Here is a 13,701-nt window from a genome sequence, read left to right as displayed (position 1 = left end):
GAAGATGAGCTACATCGGTCCACTCCTTCCGGTACCTCCCACACAAAAGTTCGAATATGTTCGGAAAATTTGTGCGCACGATAACTCTTGAATTGAGTAACCGATTTGGTCCATACTTTGCACATCCTGAAAAGTATACCAGACTTAGATAAGGTTCCAATATGGACTCAATCCGTCCACTCATTCGGGTACCTCCCACACAAAATTTCGGAAAAGTTCAGTTAAGGGGCATCTCTCGAATCGCTTTGATTTTTGTTTTACCAACTTGTATTCACTGCCCCCAATACGACGGTACAAGTTTCATTAGGGGCAAGTCCATACTTCCTGAGAAAATAGCATGAAAGTTACAAAAAACCCCTATGACACCGTGTGAGGTGGTTGGAGCGCAAGATAACTCTAGAACGGATCTGCCGATTCCGTCCAACATTTAGCCTTAGTAATATTTTGTCCAAACATAGTTTAAGTTCGAAGATAAGCCATATCGGTCCACTCCTTCAGTTCAAAAATTTTCGGACAAATTGTTCGTACTCTTGAAGGGAGTGGCCGAATTGATCCATACTTTACACATCCTAATATATCTTCCTGATATAGATCAGGTTCAAATATGGACTATATTTGTCTACTCCATCCGGTACCTCCCACTCAAAATTTCGGATAAGTTCACTTTAAGACCTGATATCGAATCACTTTTATTTTTGTTAAAGCAACTTGCATTCGCTGCCTCAATTACGATGGTAAACGTTTTTTTTTCAGGGGCAAGTCCATACTTCTTGAGAAAACAGCCCGAAGGGTGTAAAAACCCCATAGGCACCATATGTAGTGGTTGGAGATCCACTTCCATAATGGTCAATGTCGATCCATCTCTTTTAGTATCTCCTCCGCACAACTTTTGATCTTTAATCCTAATCAAAATTTTTGTCGGTTCAAACGCCCTAAACACATACGTTTTTTTGGGGAAAAATTGTTTGAATATACACAGGCTGAGGGTATATCTCTGTCGGCAAAGCCGACTGATACTTTTTTTCTTGTATTACTCATTACTAAGTAATGAGTACGGTGGCACAGAGGTTGTGTGTCCGACTACAAATCCGATGGTTGTGTGTTCAACGCTCACCGCCGGTCGGGTACTTCTTTAAAAAAAAAACAAAGAACAGTTGCAGTTGCCCTTAATGTTCGTACGCGTGGCCGAGTGTGTAGTGTGTTCGGCTACAAAGCAGAAGTTCGTGTGTTAAAATCGGAGAGAGGGCGAAAAAAATAAAATAAAAAATATAAAGTTTGTTGAAATTGAAAACAAATTCCACCTCAACTGTTCTAATAATAGAAAAAATAATGTTTTAACTTATACCCCCCATTATTATGAGTCTTCTTTTTTATAGTTTAAATTTACCGAACAGATTTATAGTGTTCCGCTTAACTTAAAGTTAACCCTTTGAACCCCGAATTTTTTTTCCGTAGAGATAAAAATATTTTTCATATTAATTATGATTAGTAGTCGCAAAAATAAGTCCTTTATGCCAAAAATTCTTATCAATTCGTTGCTTAGGGAGGTACCAGATGTTGCCTGTGAGCAACATCGGGCCATTGTGGTTATAACAATTAACAAAGTTTGTTTCTTAAGTCTTTTTATTATCGTTATATTTTTCATTATTCATGATTTGAAAAAACATAGTCTGTTGAGTTTGTTTAATTCCAGAAGAAAATTTAATGGAAAATTGGTCTATATTTATCACAAATTAGCCAATTTTGACGTATATGATAGTGTTAGTATAACCTGAAATGCTCATATTGAGATTTTTCAGAGTAGAAGCGTTTGAAAATATTTTCTATTTTGTATGCAGACTCTAAACTTGATAATATTAACCTTCATCCAATACATAAAATTATCATCATCGATATTTGAACAGATATTCGCTTGATATCATACAAATTCCTAACATGTAATATGTACATTCACCAAAAACTGTGTCATCCTCCTCTTGGTTCAAGTCCAATCTTCGAATAACAATATAAATACAAAATTTTTCACAACCCCGAATGTCCCAATTACTCTTTGTATTTCATTGAGTACCACTAACCAGAATTTCGACTTCCACTAATATAACCAATTTATTACCACAATGGCCCAACGTTGCAACTTCAAAATTTCAAAAATTTGTAACTACTAATTTGAACTGTGAATTGTATGTGTGTTTTTTATTTTGTTAGATCAACATCTCAGTAAGATTTTTCAACAAATGTTGGCTGCAATTATCCAATTCGTTTGACATTTAACGGCATTTTATAAAATCCCTAAAATATTTCACGTCCAAATTTCACTCGACTACTTATACTTAAACAAGCATAAGTTCGCCAATCTAGCTATTTATTTAACCCTGCTATTATCATCACCGTATGTCTTACCGGAGGGATATAATAAAAAGTCCTTACTACTCAGTGCATGAATTTTTGAGATATACTGAAATCAATTAGTTTCATCAATATTTTGTGCTTAGAAGTCTATTTATTGCATGTGTGTACACATAACATGTTAGGGTCATTTTATGACCCCGTGCGTATATAATGTGGCAAGTCAAAATTTAATTTTATTTTTTTAGCATTTTTCTTACATATTATTCTTGTTTTAGATGCCAACAAAACAACAAATTAATAAAGAATACAAAAAATTTACATATATTGTTGTAATTTTTACATTCAATAACAACGAATCTTAATGCTTTCAGTTCAGTGACAGATTTTTTGCAGATATTATTGACATCGAATTTATGTAAATTTCTAGTTATTTATTGAATTTATTAGAGATCAGACAACAAATTTAACAAACACTTCAAGCTATTATCCCACGCCTTCTTCTTCTTCTTTATTTGCCTATCCGTATTCGGACGTTAGCAATCATACAATTACAATTTAGTGTTACCACATTTAACTTAACTAATTGTATATATTATTATACAATTAAATGACATGTTTTATTCAATTATCAAAAGGCTTCGGTTTCTGGCGGCATTCAGAAGACTTCGTTCTTCTTGCAGACCCGTCCATTCTTTAATGTTATTTATCCATGTTGTTTCTTTCCTTCCTCTGGGTCTTTTTCCTTCGATATTAGTTTGAATAATGGTTTTGAGAAGCTTATATTTTTCATTTATCATTTAATGACCCAAATAGGATGTTTTTCTGGTCTTTTTCGTACGCGTAACTTCAAGTTTGGCATTCATGCGTCTAAGCACTTCCTCATTTGAGACACGATCTGTCCAGCGAATTTTTAAAATGCGACGATATATCCACATTTCAAGCGAATTTATTCTTTTTTGCCTTTATGGTCCAGTTTTCGGCTGAATATAGTAGTATTGCCCATATGTAACATTTAACAAAACGCATTTTTGTTGGTAAGCTTATATCGTGACTGGTAAGCGTTTTTTTGTATTTAAAAAATGAATTTCGTGCCATTTCAATTCTGCACTTTATTTCTTTGGATATATCCCACTCATCGTTAATCTGGACACCAAGGTATTTAAATGTTTTTACTCTTTCTATTTCCGTATTATTTATTAACATAGGTACATTTGTTTCCACATTCTTTCTGCTTACAATCATAAATTTGGTCTTTTTTATGTTAATACGTAGTCCATATACCTCACTTGTTTTCGTGAGTGCATCCAATAATCGTTGTAGCCCCTCAAAACTACTTGCTAATAATGTTGTATCGTCGGCGTAACGAATGTTATTAATAAGCGTGTTGGTTGTTTACAGCAATACCAATGTTCTTTTTAGCTATGGATTCTGCAAATATTTGTTCTGAATATATATTGAATAAAAGGGGAGACAGAACGCATCCTTGTCTTGCTCCCTTTGAAATTTGAACATTGTCAGTTGTCTCATCATCCACTTTAATATTTGATAACTGATTTCAATATAAATTTTTGATGCATCTTATATCCCATTCGTCCAGCCCAATAGAAGTCAAGACATTAATCAGTTTGTCATGCTTCACCGTATCAAACGCCTTCTCATAATCCACGAAGCAAAGAAATGCGTCCTTTTTAACTTCGCGCCATTTTTGTATTAATACGTTCAGTTCAAGTAATGCTTCACGAGTTCCCATGCCTTCATTGAATCCAAATTGCGTCTGGCCCATATGTGCCTCACATAGTGGGTATATTCTTCTATTATTTTTAGAAATATTTTTAGGACATGACTCATTAAACTAATTAATCTGAAGTCACCACACGCCTTCGCATTATTTTTCTTGGGTTGATTGGAGCCAATCTTGCGGATATTTCCCTGTAATATAAATTTGGTTAAACAACTTCTATAACAGTTGTTTATTGTTGCCTTCTATTAGTTTGAGTATTTCGACAGGTATGTCATCGGGGGCCGGTGTCTTTTTGTCTTTCATAGATTTTATTATCGATTCTAATTCTTCCTCATTGATTAGTACTTCTGGAAAGCCGATTTGGTGAGTATTGTTTAGGAGCTGAGTTCGACTTTCGTCTGCGAATAAAGTTCTGATATATAGTTCCCATACTTTTTTCTTATCCTGACGTTCGTAGTGGGCTATCATCGCAAATAAATGTTGACGTTCTTTTTGTGTAAATACCGGATGCCTCTTTCATTTTTTGTGGAGATTGAAATCGTCGTGAAGAAGTTGTAATCTTTCAATTTCCTGGCATTCCTTGTTTATTTGTGCATGTTTTGCGGAACGGGTTGCGGTTTTGATTTCTTGATTCAATTCCCAATATTTTTCAAAGTTAATATTTGTATAATTACTTCGTTCTTGGCGAAGTGCCCGCACACCTTAAAACCCTTTTAAAAATGTATACTATATAATTTTTTCAATAAATGCGTCATCAAATGACCCCAACATAACGTATGTGATTTTTTTTTCTAACATAGTAGCAGGGTTAAAAGAAATTTCCATTTTTTTATTCTTCTGAAATCAATCTACCGACACCCACTTTGTATTTATAAATATCTCAAACAGTGTGGGAAATTTTTAATGCCTCCAAATTAGTTTGCTTTGCATTTTAAATCCATCAGATAGTAAAAGAACACATGTAATAATGGCCCATAGCTTATTTTTTAACTTCCAGTGGCCATGAAAAACTAGCTATTCTAGTGGTTATATTGGTCATAGAATATCTAGTTATTCAGTGCGACATGCCCTTGTTAAAATAATGGGTTAGTAGGGGGTTTTGTAAGTAGTTACGATTACCAAAAAGGACTATAAAAACCCATTATTTTGGGAGGACTTTTTTTGCTGGATAAGGACTGTTGCAAACCAATAATATGTTTAGATCCAAAAAAGGTAGAACTATACAAAACATTCTTCGCCTTAATAAGGCAAAATAAAAAAAAATCTTTTGTTTTTGTTTACGTACACTGTGAGTGACAGAGAGAAGCAAATCCAAAAAAAAAATCAAATGGCTGTTTAGCACGATAACTATCGAATGGAATGACTTCCAAAATAAGATCCACTTTTAAGATGGACTGTCGGTCATTTCTTCAGGTACCTCCTCTACAGAAGTTCAACACGTGTTCGCTTTAATCCGCATCCGTTCGGAACGTAAAAATAACAAAAACCCCTAAATACATATTTTTTTTAGAAAAGAATTTTGGTTGTTTAAGTAGCTAATTCTTTCATCAGAAATTTGTAAAAATTACGTATTTTCCAAAATAGGGGGAAATTGGCGTTATTAGATGCACACTTGACCTAGTTTTTTAGTTTCATTAGTTTCAATATGATTACTATCGAATCCAATATAGAAATTTACAAACGGTGACTAAAACAAATTTAAGTTTTGGTCAGGAAAATCGATTTCTGAAACACTGCGCGATGTCGATATTCAACGTCAAGCTACATAGGTCTTTTGAAGAATTTTTCTCTCAAACACACAAAGTACTGTCTTATCTGCTTATACAAATACCCATGCTTCGGAACCATACATGACCACAGATATTATAAATGCTTTGTAAAGTGGATTTTAGTTTAACAAGGTGTGGTTTTATTTGTAAATTGCATACTTAATCCAATAATCCAGTTAAAATATAAGGAAGTATAATAAAGGCCTAACTTGTAAAGATTTTTTTCTGTCAACAATATTTGCTCTAGTCACTTTTTGATTAGACCGACTTTTTTCAAGAAACAAATCCGAAAACCTAAAAAATCCCTAAATGTTGACCTTTGACCACGAATAACTGTTTTTGCACACATGGGATTTGTAAGAATTTTTGCTATTTCAATGTCTATTTTGACTGAACTATGATTTCTGTGAAATTAACCCTTTCGGACACAACGTTGCTTATAAGCAACTTCGATTTTTAGCATGGTTTAATTTGAAACTGACGGCATTTTCTCGTCGAAACTCGCATTGGTTTGGTTAATTGAAGTTCTGAGAATAAAACAAGTAAAAAAGCGTTAAGTTCGGCCAGGCCGAACTTTTCATACCCTCCACCATAAAATATTCTGAACTAAAATGGAATAATTAGTTTTCATTCCTGTCCCCAACTTTAAGTGGGTACGTTAAAATGTCAGATAGTGTACATAAAATGCTTCATTCGGGAGGCCCTTTTTTATGGTGCCTATATCTAACTATGTATGTTGACAATTTCTGTTGGGCTAGAAATTGGGAGGTACCGTTATATAGGGGTTATAATAAAACATGGACCTATGTTGACAGTTTTTGATGGGAGCCTTTAATGTCAAATAACTCCTAATTCGGTTAAAAATTGTAGCTAGAATCCTCAAAATACAGAAAATCGGTACATAACCTGGGAACTTCAAATGTCATTAACAGCTAGTTCCGGGGTATGTGGGCTATACGAAAATATGAACTTAAATGAACAATTTTTGTTGGCTTTTAAATTTCAAATTACAGAAAGTTCGTCTAAAAAATAAAGCTAAGGTACGGAAAATCGGGAGGTTTGTTTGGGGCTATACCAAAACATGGACCTACGTTCGGTTAAACATTTAATTAAAATCCTCAAAGTACCGAAGATCGGGAAGTATCGTTATATTGGGGCTATGTTGAAAATTGTTGATGCAGATGTGTGGTGACCACTACAACCTTCAAATGTCAAATTACAATTAGTTCGGTTAAAAATTTTAGCTAAAATTGCCAACTTACTGAAAATTGGGAGGTACCGTTACATGGGAGCTATATCCGAACATGGACCTATGTTGACAATTTTTGATGGAGAGGTGTTGTGACCACTAAGAACTTCAAATGTCAAATTACAGATAACTTGTTGGTAAAATTCTCAAAATACCTGAAATCGGGCGGTAACGTTATATGGGGGCTATTCCAAAACATGGACCTATGTCCACTAGTTATATAAGTTTATTGACATTTAAGAACCCTAAATGTCAATTGATAGCTAAATCGGTCTGAAAATGTAGATAAAAACGTCAAAATGTCGTAAATCGGGGGTACCGTTATATGGGGGCTATACCAACACGTGGACCTAGGTCCACAACTTTTGTTATATAAATTTAGTTACACTTAAGAAGTTTAAGTTTAAGTTGTAAGTTTATTGACACTTAAGAACCCTAAATGTCAAATTATAGCTACATCGGTCTGAAAATGTAGCTAAAAACGTCAAAATACCGTAAATCGGGGGTACCGTTATATGGGGGCTATACCAAAACGTGGACCGATATAGCCCATCATCGAACTTGACCTGCCTGCAAACAAAAGACGCATTTTCCCAAAATTTCAGCGTTCTATCTCCATTTTTGTGGATGCTAGAGTGATTACCACAGACGGACGGACGGACGGACGGACGGACGTGCACAGATCGACTCAGAATTTTGCCCTGATCAAGAATATATATACTTTATAGGGTCGCAAATGAGTATTTCAATGCGTTACAAACGGAAAAACAAACTTAATATACCCTCCATACTATGGTGGAGGGTATAAAAACAGCAATAACAAGTAAAAAAGTATCAGTCGACGTTGCCGACAGAGATATACCCTCAGCCTGTGTGAATTGAAATGTCCATCTATTGACAATATCAAATCTGCGGATTACGGATTTTGTAGCCCTCTTTGAAATTTGCCGACAAAAAATCGCATTTTCCTTATCAGGACAATATTTCGCACATAGCATTTCGAACATTTTATAACGTTCTTGGAATTAACAAATGGCGGCGACGAAGATACCACATAACGAATGCCAAGACAATGCATATTACCTAGTCAAAGTGAGGCAAGACATGTAGAAAACATTATTAATAGTTCGGCCTATGAAACACACTTTCTGTATAGAACCACTTAAGTAAGTATTTTGAAAATTTTCATGCAGTAAATATCGCTGTTTTGAATAACGAAATACATAAACTATAATTCTCAACAAAATCAAAACACAGTTTTGGTAATTATAGAAAGTGAAGAGCTATTCACATTTAGAAGATAGTAGATGTGTACATTCTCAAAGTATGCCTACAACAATTACTCTACATGTACACATTTTTATCTAACTAATTTTTCATTTTAATTGATTCTAAAAAATTAATCACTATTTTAATGAGCAACATAACCTAATCAAAAGAAATTGGCAAAATTAAGGCCTACAGAATTACAAAATCAAAATTTTTATAAAAAAATCAATTTATCGAAATTTAAAATATGAACAGCAATTTATTATTAAAAATTAATGAAGACCTTTCACTTAATATAAATTACGTTGCCTACTTTAACATGCTAATGTACTTAGCTACTTTATATATTCTACCTTTTTTTATATTTCCTCATAATCAAAAGAAATTTTTGAAAACCATGCGACTGATGGGCAAAAGTAAATGAAAACTTTGAATTAATAATAAATGAATGAATGATGTGCCAGTGCAAAAAGCAATAACGTCTACTTGAGTGGTGATGTCGAGTAACACGAAAAAAAAACAGCAAAAACAACAATAATAATGATAATTAACACCATTATATGTACATATAATATTATGTGAACTAGGCAATGAACTGACTTCACATATACAGTGGCTATCAGCTTAGTGGCACTTGTTTTCAATTTTTATCCCTACATACGAAACAAAACTAAACAAGTACGAACGACGTTAAGTTCGGCCGGACCGAAGATTTTGTACCCCCTACCCCGGGTTGTACGAGTATTGAAGTAAAATGGAACAATTAATTTCCTTTCGAAATTTCAAGGCTCATTCCCAGAAGAAGTGAAATGTGCCAATGAAAGAATCTCACTTTCTGGTAAACAGGGTTTAATACCAATGAGACATCGATGTTTTCTAGCCGTTCAGAATCCGAAATATTACGTTACCTCTTTAAACTTTAAATGCCTTATTGCAGCTATTATTATACCCTCAGCATTATGTGGCAAAATGTGCCTCATCGAAATAATGGTTTTAGACGGATATGCCGGTTCGGTCCAAAATTCGGCCTTCGTAATATTTTGTCTAAAATAAGCCATATTGGTGCACTCCTTCAAGTTCAAAAATGTTCGAAAAAACTGTTCGCACGATAACTCTTGAAGGGATTGACCGATTTGGTCCATACTTTACACATCCTAATATCCCTTTCGGCACCAACGTTGCTTATAAGCAACTTCGATTTTAACGTCGTTTTATTTAAAACTAACGGAATTTTTTCCTCAAAGAACACATTGCTTTGGCTAATTGTAGTCCTAAGAATGCAAAAATTATAAAAAAGTGCCAGTTGTATCCCGATCAACAGAACTACGATGCATCATTCAGTGTGAAGTCTGGAAAATCACGGCATGTCAAAAATCGATGTGTACAGTCCAAATTATTTAAATCGTTTCTAAATCAAAATGTATGAGCTTTATGTTAGACTTTAGTTTTGATTCTTCAAAAGTATGGTCAGAGGTATACTTCTAAACGATTATAACATTTATATTTACATAATTGCACAAAATAATGAGCAAATAAATTTTAGATTAAATGTACTGTATCTTCCGAAATAGGTGGGGTAACGCCCACAAATATATGTTATGTCTTAGTTTTGACTTATACTTTAATTCTATGTTTTTAAAGTAACTACTAATGCGAGGAAAAAAGTTCGAGGCCGAAAGGACTTGCTCTCGAATCACTTTTACCTTCGTCCTAATAAGACAACAATTACATAAAAAGTCATAGCATGAGCCCGGCTGCCCCGTCCTCTCCAACAAACAGGCAATGTAGTCGAGGCCTTAGCGTTCTAAGCCACTGCCAATCTATCAAACGTCTGAACTGGAAGGCATTACAATTCATGAAGAAAAAAGTCTTCGGTTGTATATGTGTGTTTATTGAAAAAGGATACTAGGAAGACCAGGGAAACTCGGCGGACTTGATAGTAAAAAGGCTTCAAAAATACTTCACAACTTCAAATTTGCAATATGTTTAGTATATATACAAGTTTTCATACTCAGCCTTTGTCTAGCACAACATCTTAATATGACTGATGAGCTGGCTTAAACCACCAGCGAAACGATCGTAGCATATTGGTTGGATGTGTGTGGACTTCGCTAGATATCACTTTTTCAATACAAAACTCCTTAGGTCATGATAAGCTATATTAATTCAATTAAATAAAACTTTGATTTTGGTTGAACCAAAATCATACTTCTTGAGAAAATAGCCCGAAAGATGTAAAAACTCCTTTGAGAGAGAGAGCGCGATAACTCTCGAACTGATAAACCGATTTGGTCCAAAATTTGGCCTTCGTCATATTTTTTCCAAACCTCAGTTTCAGTTTGAAGGTGGGCAATACCGGTCCACAGCTTCCGGCACTTCCCCTAATATTTAAAAATGTCACTAAAATGGTATGCACGATGCACAGTGTTGCCGCGTGGACCAAAATCAAAAAATGTGATGTTAACTTTTACATATGTTTATGTTTTTTTCTTACAGTAAACACATCCGATACAAGGAATCGGAAAGAATTTTGTCGATATGTGCATCCATAATGAAGTTATAACTCTTCAAATATGAAAAATATTTCCCAGGTAATCTAAGGCGATAATCATATGAAAATTAGACAACATTTAAAATAAAGTTTTCTGAAAAATTTGTTGATAATACTAAAAGTTTTGGATGGGGATTTGATGAGTGGGCTATAGATATAAGATTTTAGTACAAAAAATTGACATTAACTACACATGGACAATGTACCGTTATAAAGAATTCAAAATTTAAATTTGATATAAAAAAAATCAAAATTCTTATTATTTAGTAGAGCAGATCTTTTGATTGCCACCTATTGCCACCTTGACTCCCATTTTCCGTTAATTGGACATCTCTTCCAAGTCAAAATGAGTAAAAACATTCTGCCCAACCCTGCAACCTTCTGAAATATATCGGTTCAGATTTTATATAGTCCCCATATATGTATGTATATCTCTTCCCGATTTTGCTACAACTCGTTCAATTTTGATCGAATATCCTTCAAATTTAGTATGTGTTATTTTCTTAGGCCCCAGAGTAGCTACACCGATTTTTACAACAATCGGTTCAGATTTAGATATAGCACCTATATATAGTTTTTTGATGAATAGCCTTAAAATTTAACATGGGATTCCTCAGGATGCTGTTCAGTTTTACCGTTGACCTGGGTTGATGAATGTCTGCAAAAGTACTTATGAGGGCACAGGCCTAAGAAAACATCCCATGTTAAATTTGAAGGAGGCTATATCCAAACCTCTTGCGAAATCAAATCAAAATCGGTAAAACTGAACAGGGTCCTGGGGAAATGTCCCATGTTAAATTTGAAGACTATTCATCAGAAATTGAGCGATTTATACCAAAATCGGGGAATGATATATATAGGAGCTATAATCAAACCTGAACCGATTTTTTCGAAAATCGGTGAAACTACTCAGGAGCCTAGGAAAATATCACATATTAAATTTGAAGGCTATTCGATTAAAATTGACCGAGTTATAGCAAAATCGGGGAAAGATATATATGGGGGCTATATCCAAATCTGAACCGATATGGACCAAAGTTGATATTTTTAATTCCTGTGCCCTCATAAGTACTTGTGCAAAAATTTATCAACCTAGGTCAACGCCTTCTATTTTTGTCCACATTAATCAAAAATTGAGCGATTTATAGCAAAATCGGGGAAAGATATGATAGATAGATAGAATGATAGATAGAATGTTCTACCGAATTGTTGAGAACTTTATTTGGAAGATTTTTGCAAAAGGTTACTTGGTTCAACTCCCAATAGTTTAGCCGATACTGACCAGAATTTCAGCTATTATGTAAAATTTTCTATATTTGATAGATTTTGATGCCCTAGATGGAGTTTTTCTTAGGTGTTTTTTTCCAAAAGATAAGTTCAACTAGTTTAGGGCTACAATATTGCTAAAGACAGCAAGGCCAAATTCCTATTCGTTTCTGAGATAAAAGACTGATAAATGCAAAAAAGTGTAGATTTAGGCCGGTTTATATGAGGCCATAAAATCCGAACTGGATCTCATAGGACAAAACCCTACTAGAGTTTTTGTAGTCTAAATATGTACTTTCAAAAAATGCATACTAGAAGTTGTTTGCATTTTCAGTGTTGTATAGTGTAATGGACTATGTCGGTCCGTTCCTTTAAGTACCTCCTCCGCGACACTTTTGAACTTTAATCCTAATCCACATTTTTGTCGGCAAGTTCAAATGTCCAAAAAAGTTTTCAATTCACATGGGCTGAGGGTATACATATATATCTCTGTCGGCAAAGTCGACTTGTTTTATTATTTGTTGATTTTCCGCAAAAAAAAGAATGTAGTAAATACTTAATTATCTACGAATAGATATCACGGTGCTCTTGAATCAAATTTAAATGGAAGGTGCTTACACCTGGGAAGTTTTTGCTGATTCTGAAACTACAATGTTCATAGATGAGAAAAATCCAAAAACTAAAAAAATCGCCGGAGCGCTTTTTAAATTAATCGCGATTCAAGTTGATATTTTTAGGGGTTGTTTAGGTTTTTGCGATTTTGCTTGGAAACCGCACTTCCTATCAAAATGGGAATAATGACAATGTTGTAGCTATCAAAATTCTCTACAAGATTGACCTTAATGATATTTTCGTAGGTTTTACAACTTTTGAGATATAGAAGTTGAAATTGGGACAATTCAAATTCAATTCAATTCTGTATCGTCTCCTTATAAAACAATTTCATGACAGCAATTTCCCAAATTAAACTTATATATCTAAAAAAATGGTACAACCTAGGAAAAATTACATAAGCCAGTCTTGTAGAGAATTTTCATAGCTATAAGATTTTCTCAGGTCCCATGCCGATAAGACTTGTCGTATTCAAGCAAAATCGCGAAACCCTAACAAAAAAACTTAAAAATGTAAACTGAGTTTCTTTTTCTCAAAAATGGTACAGCCTGAGAACAAATCATAAACGTCAATCCTGTAGAGAATTTTTACAGCTACAACATTTTCTTTAGCTCCATTCCGATTGGACTTGCGGTTTCCAAGAAAAATCGTGAAAACTAAAAAACACCAAAAAATGTGAATTTTGACCGCGATTTACAAATCCCTTGTTTTTGGATTTTTCTCATCTATGAACATTGCTGTTTCAGAATTCACAAAAACTTCCCCTGTGTAAGCGGTTTTCATTAAAAGTTAGTTAAGGCGCACCCTTCAAGACATTGTTTTATAATGGGGCGATACAGTCAGTGCATTGCCCAAATTTGAACTTCAATATCTCAAAAATGGTGAAACATACGAA

General features: G+C 34.2%; 1 protein-coding gene across 1 annotated transcript in view; it reads left to right on the top strand.

Annotated features, from left to right (window-relative positions):
• The window catches only part of LOC141389530 (uncharacterized), a 1,388,168-nt gene that overhangs the window by 952,465 nt on the left and 422,002 nt on the right, over positions 1–13,701 (top strand). The window lies entirely within an intron of this gene.

This window comes from Musca autumnalis, unplaced genomic scaffold, assembly GCF_047663935.1.
Source record: "Musca autumnalis isolate F117 unplaced genomic scaffold, ASM4766393v1 scaffold_1, whole genome shotgun sequence".
NCBI lineage: Eukaryota > Metazoa > Arthropoda > Insecta > Diptera > Muscidae > Musca > Musca autumnalis.
This window is presented reverse-complemented; position numbering and strand designations above follow the sequence as displayed.